Source organism: Cetorhinus maximus, chromosome 4 (assembly GCF_964194155.1).
Source record: "Cetorhinus maximus chromosome 4, sCetMax3.hap1.1, whole genome shotgun sequence".
NCBI lineage: Eukaryota > Metazoa > Chordata > Chondrichthyes > Lamniformes > Cetorhinidae > Cetorhinus > Cetorhinus maximus.
This window is the reverse complement of record NC_135882.1, coordinates 151,906,401-151,927,802: the sequence shown is the minus strand read 5'-3', so window position 1 is coordinate 151,927,802 and position 21,402 is coordinate 151,906,401. Positions and strand designations below refer to the sequence as shown.

Here is a 21,402-nt window from a genome sequence, read left to right as displayed (position 1 = left end):
CTCCAAGCCACACACCATCCTGATTTGGAAATATATCGCTGTTCCTTCACTGTTGCTGGGTCAAAATCCTGGAACTCCCTACCTAGCAGAACCTACACCACACGGACTGCAGCGGTTCAAGACGGCAGCTCACCACTACCTTTTCAAGGGCAATTAGGGATGGGCAATACTGGCCTAGCCAGTGAAGCCCACATCCTTTGAATGAATTAAATAAATTCTGAAGTTGTGAAAGACGCCATATAAATGCAAGCCTCTCTTTCTGCTTGAAGTTTTGCTCTTCTCTCTCATACCGTTCACCATTAGTTTTATTCCTTTTCAAAATGTATATAAATGTCATTACCTATGCTATGCCACAATTCCCCGAGACTTTACTAGGCACTCCACAGAGACCATCAGCAGAAGAAAATGGAACACACTCCAACCACTTAAAAATAATGGTGAGGTCAAGCTGGTGAATTAATGCCATAACTACTTAATTCACTCCAAATCCCTGACCTCTACCACCAAGAACAAGGCCAGCCGATGCATGCGAGCACCACCTCCTCCAAGTCACACACCATCCTTACATTGAAATGCCGTCCCTTCATTGTCACTGGATCAGAATCCTGGAACTCCCCTCCTCACAGTACTGTGGGTGTACCCACACCAGATGGACTACAGCAGTTCAAGAAAATGACTCACCACCATCTTCTCAGTGGCAATCAGAGATGGGTAATAAATGCTGGTCTCGCCTGTGATGTTCACATCCCGTGAAAGAGTAATAAAAAAAAACACTGCACTGGTGGTCTCGGTATGTTTGGTGCAATTACTGCTTAAAAGAAAAAATGTGTTGCTCTCATTAGGTGTCTTTCTGTGATGCAACTCTTGTAATGTCAAGAGTCACTGGTGCACAGAGAAATGCAAAAGAAATTATTGATATCTGACAGCAGCCGGTCCTGATTCCTAGCCAAACTACGCTGAATGTGTTTTTTTAGATAAGTAATTTGGATTGCTAATTCTAAGAGCCGTGAAGTGATAACAATCTGTTCATTTACACCTTATTAAAAATCCCAATATTAAACCTCAAATATCACAAAGATTGCAGGCTACTTGAACAACTGAAGACGAAAGCCTTCTGGTTTCCGTGTTGTTTGTATACTAACTGGACAGATATAAAAGCAGTCCTTTAGGCAAACCTGTTCTCTATAATTTCAATTTGTTCCTGCTTTTGCCCATCAGCTCAGCCTAAAACCATCTATTTCAAAAACATCTGGCCCCATTAGCATCACATCGCACAGGCCTTTCACTTTGACCACTGGTCACAGCACTCCTGAAGCAACACTCTGCTCAGTGCTGTGTATTCTCGTGACTTTTTAAGTAAATGGTGGTGCAAATTTGCCACTGGAGGGTCAGGGAGTACAACAGTCTCACTAACATAAAGTGAATTCTGAACCACTTCTTTCTATAAGTCATGAATATTCCTCCCTCAAACAATTCCAATCGTTGGTGGGGTATGGTTGTGTGCAAATTGCTGCTGCATTTGTCCACACAACAATGGTCACTTAACTGAAAAGGCAATGCATGCAAAACACTTTTAAGAATTTCTGAGCAATGTGTTAGGTCATATATATCTAATTTCCTGGATTATATTGTGTTGAGCGTCCACAACATTTCCTGCAGTCTGTATGGCTGCTTAGTGGACAATTCTTATAAAATTATTAAACTTGCAAGTGTGAAGTGTGAACAAGAGCATCTTGAAGCTTTACAGCAACAACACTTCATCACTTAATGGTCTGGCAAGTACCATTAAAATTTGCAGAATGAGAGGAAGGGGAAAGTGCAAATCTCAGATCAATCTGGGATTGAAGTCATCCATTTGAGATCCCTGACATTTTGCAATCAGGCTTACTGAAGAGGTTTAGGCTTAGGTTTAGCTTCATCTTCCTATATGTAACAAAATAAGTGAATACTTCATTGTTATATTCAGTAACAGATTAATTTGCATGCCTTTGGGCAGCATCCAACACTAGTGTCAAAAAACCATTGTTAACATATGATGAGGTCCAAATTATTCATGACCTTCAGAGGTTAATATCCCCATCAGAAGTAGTTTCACTTTGAAGTGATATTGACCAGGAAATTTTTCAGAGCTGCACCTGATCCTGTTACTCCAGAAGTTCCATGGTTACAACACTTGTAAACAAGTTTCTGCCACACTTCCTGCAAAATAATACGAGAGGTAATTCTGAGGAATATCTTGTCTCATGGTGGGCCGTGAACCTAATTTCACTCCCTCAGTACTTCTATAGCATGGCATATCACTCTCAATCCCTCTTGCCTCTTCCTCCTCTTCTCTCCTCTTCCATTACTATACTGAACAGGGGCAGGCACACTGGGAAGGCCAATCTAGCTGCTTAATGTTTCCAAATGCATGGAGGTGGTTGAAGGTCTGAAGTATTTTCAGGTGCACTGAGACTGGCAGCATTTTAGTTAAGTAACACAGTTGAATCATTTAAAATAAATTTGTGAAGAATGCCGTTAGCAAATCCAGAATTCTCATTTGTGCCAATATCAGCTAACTGTGTCTTGCTACACCTTATGCAATCAGGGACTCACCAAGCCTCCTTAGACAGCGCCTTCCAAACCCACGACCACTACCATTTAAAAGGACAAGAGCAGCAGACACATGGGGACCACACCACCTGGAAGTTCCTCTCCAAAACACTCACCATTCCTGACTTGGAAATATATCGCCGTTCCTTCACTGTTGCTGGGTCCAAATCCTGGAACTCCCTTTCTAACGGCATTGTGGGTGTACCTACACCACATGGACTGCAGCGGTTCAAGAAGGCAGCTCACCACTGCCTTCTCAAGGGCAACTAGGGAAGGACAATAAATGCTGGCCTAGCCAGCGAAGCCCACATCCCATGAACGAATATTTAAAAAAATTACTCCAAAACACTAGATTCCAGGGAAATTAATCAGAAAGTAGTAGTCCTCTGCAAGGCATGGTGGAGCTCTGTAAATGAGCAGCAGAGGGTTTTGGTGGACCCTCTGTATATATGTATAAAAGATGATCTCAAGTAAAAGCCGACTCATGACTTTTGGCTCAAGATTTTGTAATTTTTCATATAGTTAAGGTAAAAGTTGACCTTAGTTTAGGGAATCAAAGCCCATTGGTTGCCCCACGCCCCCTGTACCCCTTCACACACTCACCAGAAAAAAAGACAGCAGCTAGAAGACACTGTCCAGGATGGTCCTGGTCCACATCCACCGGGAGCTGCTTGAGCCAAGGCTCCATGAACATCACTATCTTGGATAGTCCAAAGCACAGCGCTCCCTGAGGAGGCACTACGGTAATCAGACAATCTGTTGCTCTCACCCCGCTGCAGTTGGGCACAGAACAGTGCAACCGGTGTGACTGCAGTAGACCAGACTCGCCAGGGTACAGCCATCCATGTCATAAAACAGCCAGGGGCAGCTGGCCTATCAATGAACTTGACTAGATAGTCAATCCAAGTACAGGATTCTGTGTGGGGCCAAATTAAGCATGCATGTAAACCCCGCAAAAATACCCATATAAAAGTACACTCCTAACATTTTGTCTAAAGAAATGTTCTCAAACATATGACTTTTACAGAGGTAAGCAGACCATGAAAGGAAGGGACAAAGGGTACAAATCTAAGAGTAAATCAGCAGATCTGGCTAGACGCTACAAAAATAATAAAAGGACGAAACTAAAGTCTCCGGTATCTAAACGCACGTAGCATTCGAAACAAAACAGATGAACTGATAGTGCAAATAGAAATAAATATGATCTGATAGCCATTACAGAGACATAGATTGAGACCTGAATATTGAAGGTTATGTGATATTTAGGGAGGACAGGAAGTTAGGAAAAGGTGGAGGGGTGGCTCTATTAATTAATCATGGTATTAACGCATTAGAGAGGGGTGACCTAAGTTCAGGAAGCCAGTATGTAGAAGCAGTTTAAGTTGAGAGGAGAAATGATAAAGGCAAGAAGTCACTTGTGGGAGTGGTGTACAGGACCCCTAATTGTAACTATGCAGTAAGACAGAGTATAAAAGAAGAGAAGGGAATCTTGTCAGAAAGGTACAGCAATAATCATGGAGAATTTTAATCTACATATAGACTGGAAAAATCAGATGGGCAAAGGTAGTGTAAATGAAGAGTTCATAGAATGTTTTCGGGATAGTTTCTTAGAACAGCACGTTGCAACGAGCACTAGAACTGGTATTGAGCAACAAGATAGAATTAATCGATAACATCCTAGTGAAGGCACCCCTAGGTAGCAGCAATCATAATATGATTGAGTTTTACATTCATTTTGAAGGAGCAATGAGTTCGTACAAGACTGGTATTTTAAACTTAAATAAGGGCAATTATGGCGGCATGAAAGCAGAGCTAACTAAAGTAAACTGACAAATGAGGTTAAGGGATATGTCAATAGAAGTTCGGTGGCAGACATTTAAAGGGATATTTCGGAATACACAGAATAGATACATTCCAATACGAAAGAAAAATTCCAAAGGGGAGGGCCCACCATCCAAGGTTAATGAAAAAAGTTAAAGACAGCATCAAACTTAAAGAAAAAGTGTATAATTGTGCAAAGGCAGGTGGGCAGGTCAGGAGATTGGATGGAATATAAAGAACAGCAAAGAATGACAAAAAGATTAATAAGGAGGGAAAAAATTAGTGTGTGAGAGAAAGTTAGCAGGTGATATAAAGACGGATAGTTAAGAGTTTCTATAGATATTTAAATAAGAATTAACAAAGTGAGCATTGGTCCTATAGAGTGTGTGTCTGGGGAATTGGTAATGGAAAGTAGGGAGATGGCGGATGAATTAAACAGGTATTTCGCTTCGGTTTTCACAATAGAGGACACAAATCCTGGAAATAGCTGGAAATCAGAAAATGGAAGTGAGGGAGGAACTTGGGAAAATTACAATCGCCAGGGAAGTGGTATTGAGCAAATAGTTGGGGCTGCGGGCTGAAAAATCCCCAGGTCCAGATGGACATCAGTCTAAGGACTTGAAAGAAGTGGCTAGTGGGATAGTTGATGCTTTGGTTTTAATTTTCCAAAATTTCCTAGATTCAGGGAAGGTTCCATTAGATAGGAAAATAGCAAACGCAACTCCAGTATTCAAAAAAGGAGGCAGACAGAAAGCAGGATACTTCAGGCCACTTAGCCTAATATTTGACATAGGGAAAATGTTGGAAGCAAATATTAAAGATGTTATAACAGGGCACTTAGAAAAATTCAAGGCGATCAGGCAAGTTTTGTGAAAGGGAAATCATGTTTAACCAATTTATTAGAGTTCTGTGAAGGAGTCACATGTGCTGTGGATAAAGGGAAACTGATGGATGCACTATACTTAGATTTCCAGAAGCATTTCATTAAGTGCCACATCAAAGGTTATTGCGAAAATAAAAGCTCATGGTGTAGGGGGTAACAATGGGCATGGATAGAAGATTGGCTAACAGGAAACAGAGAGTTGGTGTAAATGGGTAGTTTTTCAGGTTGGCAGGATGTGACGAATGGTGTGGAGGGATCAGTGCTGGGGCCTCAACTTTTTACAATATACATAAAAGAAGGATGAAGGGACTGAAGGAATGGTTGCTAAATTTGCTGATGATGAAGATAGGCAGGAAAGTAAATTGTGAAGAGGGCATGTGGAGGCTACAAAGGGACATAGGTAGGTTAAGTGAGTGGGCAAAGATCTGGCAAATGGAGTGTAATGTGGGAAAATGTGAAATTGTTCATTTTGGCAGGAAGAATAAAAAAGAAGCTTATTATCTAAATGGCAAGAGATTGCAGAGCTGAGATTCAGAGGGATCTGGGTTTCCTAATACATGAATCACAAAAAGGATAGTATGCAGGTACAGCAAGCAATTAGGGGAATTGATTACAAAAGTGGGGGGGTTGTGCTTCAGTTGTACAGGGCACTGGTGAGGCCACATCTGGTGTACTCTGTACCCTACTGGTCTCCTTATTTAAGGAAAGATGTAAACGCATTAGAAGCAGTTCAAGGAAATTTTACTAATACCTGGAATGGGCGGGTTGTCTTATGAGGAAAGGTTGGGCAGGTTAGATTTGTATCTACTGGAGTTTTGAAGAGTGAAAGATGACTTGATTGAAACTTTAAGATCCTGAGGGGTCTTAACAGGGTGGATGTGGAGAGGATGTTTCCTCTTGTGGGAGAGTCTAGAACTAGGGGTCACTGTTTAAAAAATAAGGGATCCCTCATTTAAGACAGGATTGTGGAGAAATGTTTTCTCTCAGAGGGCTGAGTGTCTTTGGAACTCTTTTCCTCAAAAGATGATGGAAACAGAGTCTTTGAATATTTTTAAGGCAGAGCTAGATAGATTCTTGATTAACAAGGGCGTAAAAGATTGTCGGGGGTAGGCAGGAATGTGGGGTTGAGGTGACAATTAGATCAACCGTGATCTTATTGAATGGCGGAACATGGTCAAGGGGCTGAGTGACCGACTCCTGCTCCTAATTCATATGTTCATATGTAAGTGGCATCTTGGAAGTGACGCAATTGCAAAACTGTCATAAATCAGTAAGACAAAAATTTCTTAATTAAAAATAAAACAGCACAATTCCTTTCACCAGGCACAGCTACCACAAAACTGTCTTGGAAACTCAGCACTATAGTGCATGTCTCCTTCTTCAGTTGTTATTCTTTTTAGTAGGGGGTGGAGGTTTTCCTGCCTGATGATGCAAACTTTAATAAAAGTTAACCAAAGCATATGTTAATCTGCCTTCTCTCTTTTTTAAAGTTGCTGACAGGCCTGTTGTGGGCTCAATGCATTTTCTGTCTTTTTATTTCATGCTTTCACTAACATTCACTCTCCATTCTGTGGATTCCAAATATTGGTGAGGAAGTAAAATTTATTGGCACAGAGCTGGACTCTGTTGCTGTGCTGGAGTGAAGCAAAAGGCAGCTGTAGACAGCATTATTTATCAAGTAATTTTCTTTAACTTCTGCGTTGTAAGTGGAAAACAAAACAGCTTGTCTCCTCAGCTTAGTAGAAAGCATCCTCTTGGAGCAGCTTTACGAGAAATATGACAGCTATCCATATTTACAAATCAACAGCATAAAATTGCAGTTCCAATATAAACAAGATTCTCTTGCAATTCTGAATCCAGCAGCAGGGTTGAAGTTATCGTTTAACATTAATCGTGATTACCACATTGCAATGAGCTATCAAAGACAAGCAACAACAACAATTGCATTTATAATGCAGCTTTTCCATAGTAAAACATCCTAGGACACTTCAAAGGAGTATTATCAATCAAAATTGGGCACCGTGCCACAATAGAAGATATTAAGCCTGTACTTGCACAATTCTTGTACTCCGGAATTAGTGCTATTGAGCTGTTTTATCCCACCCTTAAAATCCATGTTTTTGTGTGTCTTGTATGTGTGTGTATAGGGTTTTAAGAAGGGGGCAGAGTTTAAGTTATAGTGTTAGAAGTTAGTAGTTCATATTTCTTTCTTTTGCCGCTGGTTAATTACAGTTTGTTCAATAAACAGGAAATAGTAGGAGATATTAAACCAAAAGCTTGATTAAAGAGATATGTTTGAAGGAGAAATGGTCTTTTTCATGCAGGGTGGAGTTCAGCAGCAGAGGGATTTGACAGACAGAGAGAGGGCTAGAGAGATGGAGGAGTCTAGGGAGGGAATTCCATAGCTTAAGGCCTAGACAACTGATGGTGGTGTAATGAAAATCATGGATGTGCAAACTAGAATTAGAGATTGCACAGAGATCCCAGAGAATTGTAAAGCTGGAGGAGGTTACAGAGGTCGGGAGGGTCGATGTCATGGAGGGATTTGTTGTTGGGCTGGAGAGCCAATATAGGTAAGTGAGCCCAGGGGTGATGGGTCACAGAATTGTTACAGAGCAGAAGGATGCCATTCAGCCCATCGTGTCTGCAACGGCTCTCCGTATGAGCAAATCACCTCGTGCCATTCCCATACCTTCTCCCCAAAACCCTGCACATTCTTCCTTTTCAGATAATAGTCTAATTCTCTTTTGAATGCTGTAATTGAACCTGCCTCCACCACATAATCAGGCAGCATATTCCAAATCCTAACCACTTGCTGTACAAAAAAGCTTCTCCTCATATCACTTTTGCTGTTTTTATTAATTACTTAAATCTGTGCCCTCTCGCTCTCAATCCTTTCACGAGTGGGAAGATTTTTCCCTATCTACTCTGCCCAGGCTCCTCCTGATTTTGAATACCTCTATCAAACCTCCCCTCAACCTTCTTTTCTCTAAGGAAAACAATCCTAACTTCTCCAATCTATCTTCACAATTGAAGTTCCTCATCCCTGGAGCCATTCTTGTGAATCATTACTAGTAAGGAACATATATTTTTATTTCTGTTGGACTGTGGATTAGAATTGCAATGGCTGCAGTTTAAAGGACTTATTCACTGGAACAGAATGAAAGATATATACAATGTTGCAGTCCTGGAACAGAGTGTGCCGTGAAAGACAGGATGGTGCTGGAAAGGAGTCCTGGACCAAGGGAGCTGCCTGACAACATCACTTTAATTGGCTCCTGACCAGGTGACCAAGGTTTTGTGTGAAGAGCAGGGCAGCAGAAAGCTCCGGGCTTGCAAAGAGAAAACATCTAAAATCTATTTTCCTCATATCTTCTGAGGAAACCCCTGTTAAAGGAACAGGGGAAAACCACTGTTTGAGACATTGAAAAGCAAGTTCTCAACCAGTGAAATAAATATTGAATGTGCTGGAAGATCACCTTATGTCATCAACAAGAACTGAAAGAATATTGGAAGACATCGAACAAAATCCCCCATTGAATCCTGTACTCGGAATTGGTGCTATTGATCTGTTTTATCCCACCCTTAAAATCCATGTTTTTGTGTGTCTTATGTGTCTTGTATCTGTGTGTATAGGGATTTAAGAAGAGGGTAGAGTTTAAGTTATAGTGTGATGAGTTAGCAGTTCATATTTCTTTCTTCTGTCACTGGTTAATGACAGTTTGTTCAATAAACAGTTATTTACTTATTAAGTTTACTAATCTGGTGCTCATATTCTGTTAACCTAAATTAAACAGTTGGGTAGAATTGGGGCAATCTGGTGGTTTGGTCAAACTTTTCACATTTGTCGCGGCTCGGGGAACAGTGGGGCTTGATATTACAGCGCACTATCCCCAATGAGTCGGACACTCTCTAGTGCCTTCACATCCTTCTTAAAATGCAGTGCCCAGAACTGGACACAATACTCCAGCTGAGACTGAATTAGTGACTTATACTAATTCAATATAACCTCCTTGCTTTTGTGCTCTACGTTCTGTTATCTAATAAAGCTCAGGATGCTGTCTGCTTTATTAACTGCTCTCTCAACTGGTCCTTCTGCCTTCAATGGTTAATGGACATGTACACCCAGGTGCCTCTGCTCCTGCACCCACTTTACAGCTTTACCCTTCATTTTATATTGTCTCCCCATGTTCTTCCTGTCAAAATGAATCATTTCACATTTCTCTGCATTCAACTTCATCTGAGAACTGTCCACCCATTCGACCAACTTGTCTATGTCCTGTTGAAGATCTGCACTATCCTCCTCACAGTTCACAATGCTTCCAAGTTTTATATGGTTGTATACTGAATGAGAACTCGGTGTGAGCTAGGATCAGGGCAGCAGCTTTGTGGATGAGCTCAAGTTTATGGAGGGTAGATGATGAGGAAAGCATCAGAATTCTCAAGTCCAGAGGTAGCAAAGATGAGCTGAGGCAGAGATGGGGTTAGGTAATGATACAGAGTGAAAGTAAGCAAGCTTGCTGATGGCGCAGATATGTGGTCGGAAGCTCTTATTGGGGCTCAAATAAAACGCAAACATTTGCAAACCGTCTGGTTCAGCCTCAGACATTTGCTGGGTACAGGGATAGAACTGGTGGTTGCATTTCATACCTTGCAACCTATGACTACACTTCAAAAGTACTTCATTGGCTGTAAACCAGTTGGGACTTCCTGAAGCAGATGAAGAAACTAAAGGAAGAAATAAAACACCAAAATGTCAAAAAAATTAGAATAAATAATTAAAGCATATACTGACTGTCCACTAAAGGGAACTCTTGTAGTATTTAATGGAGCCAACAAGGTCTTGTGTGCCGGTTGGAGAGCCAGTGAGAACTCTGCACCAGCTCTTTTCAGGAAGGCATATCAAGTTCCACACAAGCATTTAAATGGACAGCAGTCCAGTTCCCTGGATCCAAGAACCTGGGAGGTGTAAGTCCTGCCGGCTTCTACTGAATGGCAGCAGCACTGGGGAGGCAGTGACTGCTGCCAGTATGACATACACCTGAGGCCAAGTATCATCACTGGATCCCAAGCCATAAGTGAGTGATGGCGGGAGGGAGTTTGCAGGTGGGAGTCATGGGGGAGTGTGGGGCCAGCAGCTAAGGCAGTGTTGAATCCCTTGATCAGGCACTGAGTGTATTTGAATGAGGGACCCCCTGCTGGGAGCCTGCAAGCAATCTCAACAGGGTGTGCTTGGGGCTTCCCACATGGCAAGCCAATCACCACCATTGGGTTAATGTTAGGGAGCATTAATTGCCCACTTAAGTGCTTCAATTTGTGGCAGGGCGGGAAGCAGTCCACGGGCCTTCCCATCATAAACTTAATCAGCATGGAGGTGGAAAGGTAACGGCGTCAAGACAAACTGGTTGTTACTTGACTGATGACTACGTGAGTGGAGGTGTTAAAGTACAATGGGGACCACCAGGGAAATATTTCAATGTATCTACATGCAGTGAACCATATAAAGAAATCATGTCAACTATCTGAGATACAAATTTTAGTTTGTTTTCTGGCATACTTGAGCACATACGTGATTACTCTGCCCCCTGCCTTGTACAGTGTAGACAAAAAGTTTTCAGGAGGAAGGGGAAAAAAAAGCACGAACCAAAAAACAGGAAAGAGATTAAGGGGGACGGTAATACTTATCTTAGAAAGGAGGGAGTAACGAAGGACAATAGTAAAAGGCAACTAAAGCAGTGAAGATTACAGCTAGTAACATTAAAAAAGGGTTAATTTAAATCTGCACCATCAGAAGAAATGAAAAGGATAAAACTAACTATAGAGGCAATAATTGCCATGGAACACATGATGACATCATTGGATCAAAGAAAACTTGGCTCCACTCAAGATGTAAGTGGCAATTAAACATTCTGGACACTAATTTTTTAATGTATTGGCAATTAACTCTCTGGTGGAACCTAGCCAGCTTGTTCATTCCTTTATTGCAAGTCCTTCCCTTGAATAGCCTAAATATGCACATGGTTGGAGCCCATTGTTTTGAGTTATCTTAGAACACAGACAAGGCTTTCCAATTAGTCCCAATCTTCTGTCAGATTTCATTTAAAGTCAAGATCTGTGGATTCTCTAACACCACTTTGATGTAATTATGGCTACTTCCAGTTTTTCCTCAGCTGACATTCTTCTGCCAAGTCCTTCCTTTGAGCCCCTCTTTATTTACGCACCTCACCCCAGACTGTTCTTGGAAAGGTGCATATACACTAAGTGTTTATTCACAGCCCCAGAAGTGACAGAAAACAAATTCTAACAGTCTTACCTTAACCCAAGGGAGTAGGAGCTCCTGGTGTCACAGGCAACTACTTTTTGCCCTACTGACCTTTGCACCCAGGTGCCAGGAAGAACTTTGTGCTGGAGAAGGGCGCATTGTGCTCCATTCAAAGGAACATGACACCCTTGCATAGTTACCATAGAAACCAGTTACCACGAACAGCTGGAGGCCAGAGGGAGGTTGGAAGGTCAGGACGAAGAGGGCGCTTCACGTGCACCAGGGAGAAGTTGAGGAGAGGCAGGACAACCAGGCACTACTCTGTGGGAAGAGTGTACAGACCTAGGACATCTTACCTTAATGTGATGGAGAACCAGTGCCGAAGGTGATTGGGGCTAATCCATGGTGACAGGTCATAAGGTCCTCCAATATGTCGAATCATCCAGCAGCAACTAGAGCCACAATCCAGCAACCCCCATGCCCTGCCAGTGGCTGTCATCCTCAACTTCTATGCCTCAGGATCTTTCCAGGGATCATCAGGAGACCTATCTGGTATATTCCAGTCAACAACACATAGCTCCATTAGGGCTATAACTAATGCCCAGTTTGCTCATGTGGGTTAACACATTAATTTCTACATATATGTGGAGCCTCAGATGCAGAGGGCCACGGCCTTTGCCCAATTGGCAGGCTTCCCTCACATGCAGGGTGTTATTGGTTGCACCAATGCTGCCATAGAGGCCCCAACTCAATATGTTTGTTAACCAGAAGTAATTCCCCTCAATCAATGTCACAAAGGTTTGTGACCACAACAAGGTTTTCCTTCATGCATGTGCAAGATTCCCTGGCAGCTGCGACAGCTCCTTCATACTAAAGGAGTTCCCAACTCCATTTCAGCCACCCTCACAGATCCGTGGTTGGCTTCTAGGCGACAAAGGCTACCCTTTAAGAACTTGGATAATGGCTCCATTTAGGAGCCCACAAATGGAGGCAGTGCACAACTACAACACCAGGAGTGCCTTCGAGCAGGCCTTTGGCATTTTAAAGATGCACTTCAGGTGCCTCGATCGCTCAGGTGGAGTTCTGCAATATTTCCCAGCAAGGGTATCAAGAACAGTAGTGGTGTGCTGCAGGCTGCACAACAATGCACAGTGCAGGGGCCTAGAAATCGATGATGACATTGCCATGGGCAGATCTTCACCCTCTGAGGAGGAAGAAGATAAGGAGGAGGAGGAAGGTCCTGTCCATTCAGAAAATTCTGAAATGGATGAGGATGAGGAGACTGCAATAGCAGAGCAGCTGGGAGACATGGTCATGTAACCAGGGCTGACACTGTGTAGAAGGGGCTCATCGTCATACGGGTTCTTGTGCAAGATAGATTCTCATAAGGTTCTCCGATATCACAACTGCCATCAGTCAGTCCCTTGTAACATACTTCCACCTAAAGAACCTTGTACATTGACTCCACAATTACTCAAGAGGTTTCTCATCCCCCACAAAGGAGAGAATAAACAATGATTTTGACTCAGTCACATTCATATGCCTGAAACTCTCACCATCACAACCATGGGCCGCATATGCAAACACACATGGTAAGTCATTCACCACCTGGGCCCCTCACATGAACACCAGTAGCTGTAAATGAAGGGCCTATGCATTAAATTGTCATAATCAAACTATACCCACAATACTGAGAATGACATTATGACCTGAGACTTCAAACGCTATACATGCTGATAGGATGTTATATTGTAGCATATTTGCAGATAAGGCATCTCACGCATGAGGAGCCCATAACTGTGCAACACCAGCTCTTTGAAAGAACTTGCGCACCATCCATTCCAGCCAATGGTCCAGTTTCTGATGTGGGTGCCACATACATCATTCCTGGCTTCCATATCCCTCTGCTTACAACACAGTGCACATCCTGTGACACCTAGAATGCAAATGCAGCCAAAATAGTGGACACGGCATAGAACCGATATTACCCACGTGATATATGGCCCCTCGAGCTGAGATGCCTACACCTAAGCCAGTGTGTAATGCTGCAGTGCAAATGAAAGCCTTGCACCCAGCACTCATGCTTGAGCTGTATCTGCTGCCCAGCATCTCCTCATGGAGTCTGATCATTGAAAGTCAAGCTTGGATAGACAAAGAAAGATTCAAGGAGCATCTCAGTGGTTGACCTTTTGAACTTGTTACAATCCCGGCTGATGTTACCCCTGGACAATTCAGATCCCATGGTGGAATCTGGCTTGATAGATCCTGACATTTATTTTTTGTTTGGAAACGTGGAGAATGGAGTCACAGGAGTCAGCTGATGAACTTTTAACAAAAGAGTAAAACATTTATTAAAACAAGAAAAAAATGAACTATATTATAATACTCCTTCACCCACAACTATACCTTTACAGATGTATACAGACTTGTAAGGATGACACAAGTTACAAAAGCTCTTATATCTTACACTTTAATGTTCAGAGTAAGTACACAGTCCATGTAAAGCTAAACCCGACCTGTGGTCAGACACACCACCCTCTGAAGCCAAGTGACGGGTGTCACCCCAAACAGATGCTATGGATCTCTCAGCAACTCCCCCAGACATTTGTCACACCATGAGCCAATCGTTTTTCTCCCAAAGGTTTCCAATCTCCACTCGAGAAGAACCCGCTTTGGAATCTTCTCCCAAATGACAGTTTCTCTCAGACGCCTCCCGCAAATGTCCACCTCTTTCCGGTGTTCATCTCCCTTGGATCACCATATGCATTCAAGCCATGCCAACAGAACACCACTGCTTCACATGCCCATATAAAGGAGTCACCAACCTTTGGCTGTCTCCTCGGATCTTCTGGCTTCTTGCAAGCCGACTTTGCTTTAAGTCTGTGCCCTGGAACTTTCTCACTTTAAGCTTGAAGCCTTCCTCTGCGCCTCACTCTTAACTTCACGCAGGAAGTTTCCCAGATTCCTGCTCTTTTCCTTTGACTAGAAAGTCTTCTTGAGACCCCTCCTTTCTGTTTCACTCCTTGGTTTTGGGAACTTTCGGTTCACTTGGGAAACCTGCTCTCTCTGCAGTTCCCTTTGCTGTGTCCAGCTTCTCCTGGCTCCTGGTTTCAACTGAACTAAAACTCCTTTTCTGTTTCTCTTTGTCCCTCTTTAGGTCTCCTGTTGCTAGGCAACAGCACAGTTTTTTTCTACTTTGTTTGAACTTCCCTAAACCACTACTCCTCCCCACCCCGCAACTTCAAGGGTTATACAAACTAAATGGAAATGCAGATATACAAACAGAGCTTAGCCTTGCTCCCTCCACTCTAAAAAGAAACTAGATCCTAGGTTTCAACTTTTTAACCCACAAATAGAAAAATATAAATTAAACTTAAAACAAAGTTACAGCTTATTCCTAACAAGCACAAATACACATATAACTTACTTAAAACTATCTCTAGTTCCTAACAAACTCTGGAATCTTGTGACACAGCAGAGAAAGGATCAGCCCTCCAAAGCATCAATGATCAGCTGACAACCTAGATCCTCTTGACAGCACATCAAAATGGACCTCAGCACGCCACTCTCATTATTACTGGAGGAACCACCTTCACAATGTTACCATTGAGCTTTCTAGTTTACAAACACACACCAAGTCATGTGCAAGTGTATGTAAATATAATAAGGAAGTGCTCAAATGTGTTTGATACAATATTTAAAGTGTAACCACAGTGAACCTATTAGCGTTCAAGGCAAAATGGCACCATTCGCTCTCACACTCAGGTCAAAGCGTTCCTCCCCAACCCACCATGTGTTGCCTCAGAGGAGTTGGAAGCAGGCTGCTCACTTCTCTGTCTAAACAGCATTATGGAGCGTGGTGATCTGCCTTGTCATGCAGGTACCCACTGGGGACATCCTTTAGACTGTGGCCTCTGCATATTTGCATGGGCAGCCAGGATCATAGAAACTAGGAGCAGAAGTAGGCCATTCGGCCCTTCAAGCCTGCTCTGCCATTCACTATGATCATGGCTGATCATCCAACTCAATAGCCTGCTCCTGCTTTCTCCCCTGGCACATGTGCAGCAGATGACAGCTCTGACAGAGGAGCTGCAGAGGTGGAGGAAGATGACAGTGCTGAGGAGCTCTTGGCACCTTCACCCTCCTCAGTGACCTGCACACCACTGAATTGGCCTTTAGGTGGGTTTGATGGGGGCTGGCTGCTGGCGCCAATAATGTGACCATCCTGCTAAGGGTGTGCAGTTCCTCATGTATTCCATGGATGCCAGCGCTCTTGTCTGAGTGGACTGATCCAGGCTACTAAGGGAGGCTTGCACCCTTTCCTGGCTGAGGCGCTGCTCTTGCATCCATTCCTGGCTGAGGCGCTGCTCTTGCATCCATTCCTGGCTGAGGCACTGCTCTTGCATCCATTCCTGGCTGAGGCACTGCTCTTGCACCCGTTCCTGGCTGAGGCGCTGCTCTTGCATCCATTCCTGGCTGAGGCACTGCTCTTGCATTCATTCCTGGCTGAGGCACTGCTCTTGCATTCATTCCTGGCTGAGGCGCTGCTCTTGCATCCATTCCTGGCTGAGGCACTGCTCTTGCATCCATTCCTGGCTGAGGCGCTGCTCTTGCACCCGTTCCTGGCTGAGGCACTGCTCTTGCATCCATTCCTGGCTGAGGCGCTGCTCTTGCACCCGTTCCTGGCTGAGGCACTGCTCTTGCATCCATTCCTGGCTGAGGCGCTGCTCTTGCACCCATTCCTGGATGAGGCGCTGCTCTTGCATCCATCCCAAGTGCTGCTGAATGTGTCTCTCCATGAGATTGGCTAGTCTCTTATGATCGGAGCTCATGTGGTTGTACCCCCGGGACAATGTGGAGCTCATGATGGTGATGGACTCCTCCATTAGCAGTCCAGGAGCTCCCACTGCCTCAGGGAACTCTGCCAGATGTCCACACATTTGCTGCTGATATTCTAAATACTGTGCCCCAAAGGGTGGCTCCTGGGGCTCCAAGTTCCTGCCCACTGGAGCATCATCATGTCTTTCCTCCCTCCTCCAATGGGCACTGTGCACAGATATCTGACTTTGACACGTCCTCGTGTGCTCTGGTGCAGCGACTTCCATCCTATGTCATGAATTCTAAACACACGCTGCACCCCTCCGATGTGCTGGTGTCTGAGTTGATGGGGTTTGGGCTAGTCAGACCAGTGTGAAACGCAACAGGAGTTACTTAGGTATAGCCTATTACATCATAAAATCATGCTCTAATGCACGCCATTGCCTTAACCACACTCACACTGTCCTTACAACGCAACCCCATCGTTGCACTCCCTCTCATGCCAATGTTCCATTGTCCTCAGTGAACTGACAGCATGACCTCCGCCATTACCACAATGTGTCAAGGTGATTTCAACACAGCCTTTATCACCTGCTAAGGGCAGTTCACCATCACCAACAGACAGTTGTTCAGCTATTCAGGCACCCTGGCAATCGCCAGGGCCATGTGTTCCATGGCACGGATGCATCTCAGCCAGGCTGCCCCACCCCCAGTGTCCCTGGTATTTTCAGCCCATTTTGGTCTGCAACTACATGAATTTATGTTAGCCTGATATATAGTGCATGGGAGGACATTGCTCTTTATTGTGTCGGTGCACGATGCTCGTTCATGTGTGTTCTGTATGCACCTACATGAGCAGCTTACACACACAAGCCTTAGTGCTGAAGCAGAGGTATGTACCATGTCTTGTACCTTAGCTACAGTATGCAGATATGACCCTTCCCTTGGAGCTCTGTGTGGATAAGGCAAGCTACTCACCTTGCCAGGACACAGGTCATTGGGTCTTTTCTGGCACTGAATCCATGAGCGCTCATGGCCTCCTACTGTGCTCACCACAGCCACAATTTGAATTCAGGCCTTCTCGGTTGCTGTTGGGGCGTTACGGGGGCCAACAGGGCACTGGACTGGCCTCATCTTCTGGACCTCTTCCTTTAAAACCTGAAGGTCCTGATCAGAAAAACATGGGGTAGCTGGACCCAGCCCTGCCATAGAAACATAGAAAAATAGAAGCAGGAGTAGGCCATTTGGCCCTTCGAGCCTGCTCCGCTATTCAATATGATCACGACTGATCTTTTATCTCAACGCCATACTCCCGCGCTCTCCCCATACCCCTTGATGCCTTTAGTGTCCTGCATCTCTTCTGTGAGACATTCTAAGAATAAAAATTTAACACAAAAATGTTGTGAGCCATTCAGATTACAATGCCCTCATCCACTTTTGTGTGCTTACCTGCATTAACCATTTTCACCACATCATCAATGATTACTGGTCAGGTTTGGTGGAGAAAACAGCTCTTCACAAATACTCGCTGTGCCATGCATGTTGCGGCTGTGACTCCAAGGTAGCATGCTGTGATCCTTGACCACTGATAACCTTACTGGTTTACTCCCTCTTCGTCAGACTGTTATACTGTGACATTGCGCAGATGTGAGGGACCTGGTCAAAGGTCAACAGTGCAGCTGCATAGTGATAGATGGGTGGCAAGAGGGAAAGTGGATGGGATAATGAGCAGGGCACTGTTCATCATTCGACCACCCACTGAGTCTTGGCACCTAAATACATGATTTCACAATATCTGTACCAGGTTGTGGTGGGAAGACAATGCCATCCCTATGGCCGTGTCTTGAGAATCTGTCCCGTGCTTTCAGTCGTTCAGTAGAGTACACTTTGATTAGGCAGCAATGGTGACAATTCTCCCACAGGGAAAGCTCAGGATGGGCTACCGTTCCAGGATCAACCAACAGTCGAACAACAAAACCTGCTCGACTTCATCCTCCATATTCTACCTGTCACAGATGCATCTGCCCATGACAGTATCAATAGCAGTGACCACCGAACAGTCCTTGTGCAGATGAAGTCCCTTCTTCACATTGAGGATACCCTCCATCATGTTGTGTGGCCGTGCTAAATGTGATTGAGATCCAACAACTCAAATCTGGGTATCCACGAGGCGCTGTGGGCCATCAGCAACAGAACTGGATTCAACCACAATCTTTAACCTCGTGGCCCAGCGTTTCCCCTATCCCACCATTAACATCAAGCCAGGGGATTAACCCTGGCTTAATAAAGAGTGCAGGTTGGTATGCCAGGAGCAGCATGAGGCATACCTAAAATTGAGATGTCAACCTGGTGAAGTGGTGGACTACTTGCATGCCAAACAGTGGAAGCAGCATCTGATAGACAGAACTAAGTGATCCAACAACCAACGGACCAGATCTAAGCTCCACAGTCCTGCCACATCTAGTTGTGAATAGTGGTGGATAATTAAACAACTCACTGGAGGAGGAGGCTCCACAAATATCCCTGTCTCCAATGATTGGGGAGCCCTGCACATCAGTGCAAAAGATAAGGCTGAAGCATTTGCAGCGATCTTCAGCTAGAAGTGCTGAGTGGATAATCCATCTTGGCCTTCTCCTGATGTCCCCAGCATCACAGATGCCAGTCTTCAGCCAATTCAATTCACTCCACGTGATATCAAGAAATGGCTTAAAGGCACTAGATACTGAAAAGGCTATGGGCCCTGACAACATTCTGGCAATGGTACTGAACACGTGCTTCAGGACTAGCTGCGCCCCCAGCTAAGCTGTTCTCGTACAGCTACTACACTGGCATCTATCCGATAATGTGGAAAATAGATCAGCTATGCCCTGTCCGCATTAAATGAGGCAAATCCAACCAGTTATCACCCTGTCAGTCTACCCGCAATCGCCAGCAAAGGGATGTTTATTTGTGACAATGCTATCAAGTGGCACTTACACACCAAAAACATGCTCGCTGATGCTCAGTTTGGGCTCCACTAGGGGCGCTCGGCTCCTGAATTCATTACAGCCTTGGTCCAAACATGGACAAATGAACCAAGCTTGAGAGGTGAGGTGAAAGTTACTGCCCGTGACATCGAGGCCTTGACTGAGTGTGGCATCAAGGAGCCCTAGCAAAACTGGAGTCGAAGTGAATAAGGGGAAAAGTCTCCACTGGTTGACGTCATACCTAGCACAAAAGAAGATAGTTGTGGTTGCTGCAGGTCAATCATCTCAGTTTAAGACATCGCTGCAGGAGTTTCTCAAGGTCCTAGGCCGCTATCTTCAGCTAATTCATCAAATGGCCTTCCTTCCATCATAAGGTCAGAAGTGAGGATGTTCACTAATGATTGCGCAATGGTCAGCACTATTCGTGAGCCCTCAGATACTGAAGCAGTCCATGCCCATATGCAGCAAGACCTGGGCAACATTCAGGCTTGGGCTGATAAGTGGCAAGTAACATTTGCAGCACACAAGTACCAGGCAAAAACCATCTCCAACAATAGGGAATCCAACCATCTCCCCTTGACATTCAATGGTATTAACATCACTGATTCTCCCACTATCAATATCCTGAGGGTTACCATTGACCAGAATCTGAAACTGGACAAGCCATATAAATAGTATAGCTACAAGAGCAGATCAGAGGTTGAGAATTCTGCAGTGAGTAACTCACCTCCTGCCTCCCCAAAGCCTGGCCACTACCTACAGGGCACAAGTCATAAGTCATGAGTGTGAATACTCTCCACTTGCCTGGATGAGTGCAACTGCAACAACATTCAAGAAGCTTGACACAATCCAGGACAAAGCAGCCCATATGACTGGCATCCCAACCTCCACCTTCAACATTCAACCCCTCCACCGCCAACACACAGTGGCAGCAGTGTGCACCATCTACAAGATGCAGTGCAGCAACTCACCAAGGCTCCTTCAACAGCAACTTCCAAACCCATGACTTCCACCACATAGAAGGACAAGGACAGCAGATACCCAAGAACATCACAATCTGCAAGGTTCCCTCCAAGCCACACACCATCTGACTTGGAACTATATCACCATTCTTTCACTGTCATTGGGTCAAAATCCTGGAGCTCCCTTCCTAACAGCACTGTGGGTGTACCTACACCACAGGGACTGCAGCAGTTCAAGAAGGCAGCTCACCACCACCTTCTCAAGGGCAACTAGGAATAGGCAATAAATGCTGGCCCAGCCAGCGAAGCCCACATCCTGTGAAATAAAACAAAATTACAGATTTGACACTCACCTGACAAGGCACTGACGCCTCCTCCGAGGCACAGGGGCTTCACCATGAACAGCCAGCCTCTCAGCTGGGCCTTTCTGAGGGCCTGCTTTTTATCTGCGCCCAAGTCACCCAACCCGCACTGGCCCACCTCCGACCCCTCGCTACTTCCAGGGTCCCCGTCCCAACTTCTCTTCCAGCTTGCCCTCCCAGACCGAAAATCAGAAGTTTGTGCAGCCAAACTTCTCCCATTTCTGCACCACGGGAATGAAAATCTGGGCCCTATTTCCTGTTATAACTGTAAAACTGCTATATTTAGTTATATGTGAATTCTAATCTGTATGCTTTGTAATGTATTTTTGGATTTGAAATGACCACTTAAAGTATTTAGAAAGTTAAACACAGCTGATACAATCCATTGTTCATACATTGATTCAAGTCCGAACCCAGAAACGACCTCACAATTGGCATTCTTCATTACTGCTGCTGACTCTCCCAATCTTTCTCAGAATGCATACAGACTAATTATACAGAGTAAATATATAACAGCAGCAGCCCTGCCATATTACATAACTACAAATCCACAACAAAGCAAAACAAATTGGAAAGTGGCATGAAAAGGAGAGTTGGAATTTTTAACGAGAAACGGAGTACACCAGCCCATTTCTTTCAGCTATCAGTTCACAAATCAAATTTCTTACTCACATAATCCCATCACAATACAGCAAACATATACAGCACAAGATTACAGGGAACAATCCATGAGCTG

At 44.3% G+C, this 21,402-nt stretch overlaps 1 protein-coding gene across 2 annotated transcripts in view; it reads right to left on the bottom strand.

Moving 5' to 3' along the window:
- Positions 1–21,402, bottom strand: part of tsnare1 (T-SNARE Domain Containing 1) — an 875,956-nt gene that overhangs the window by 607,166 nt on the left and 247,388 nt on the right. The window lies entirely within an intron of this gene.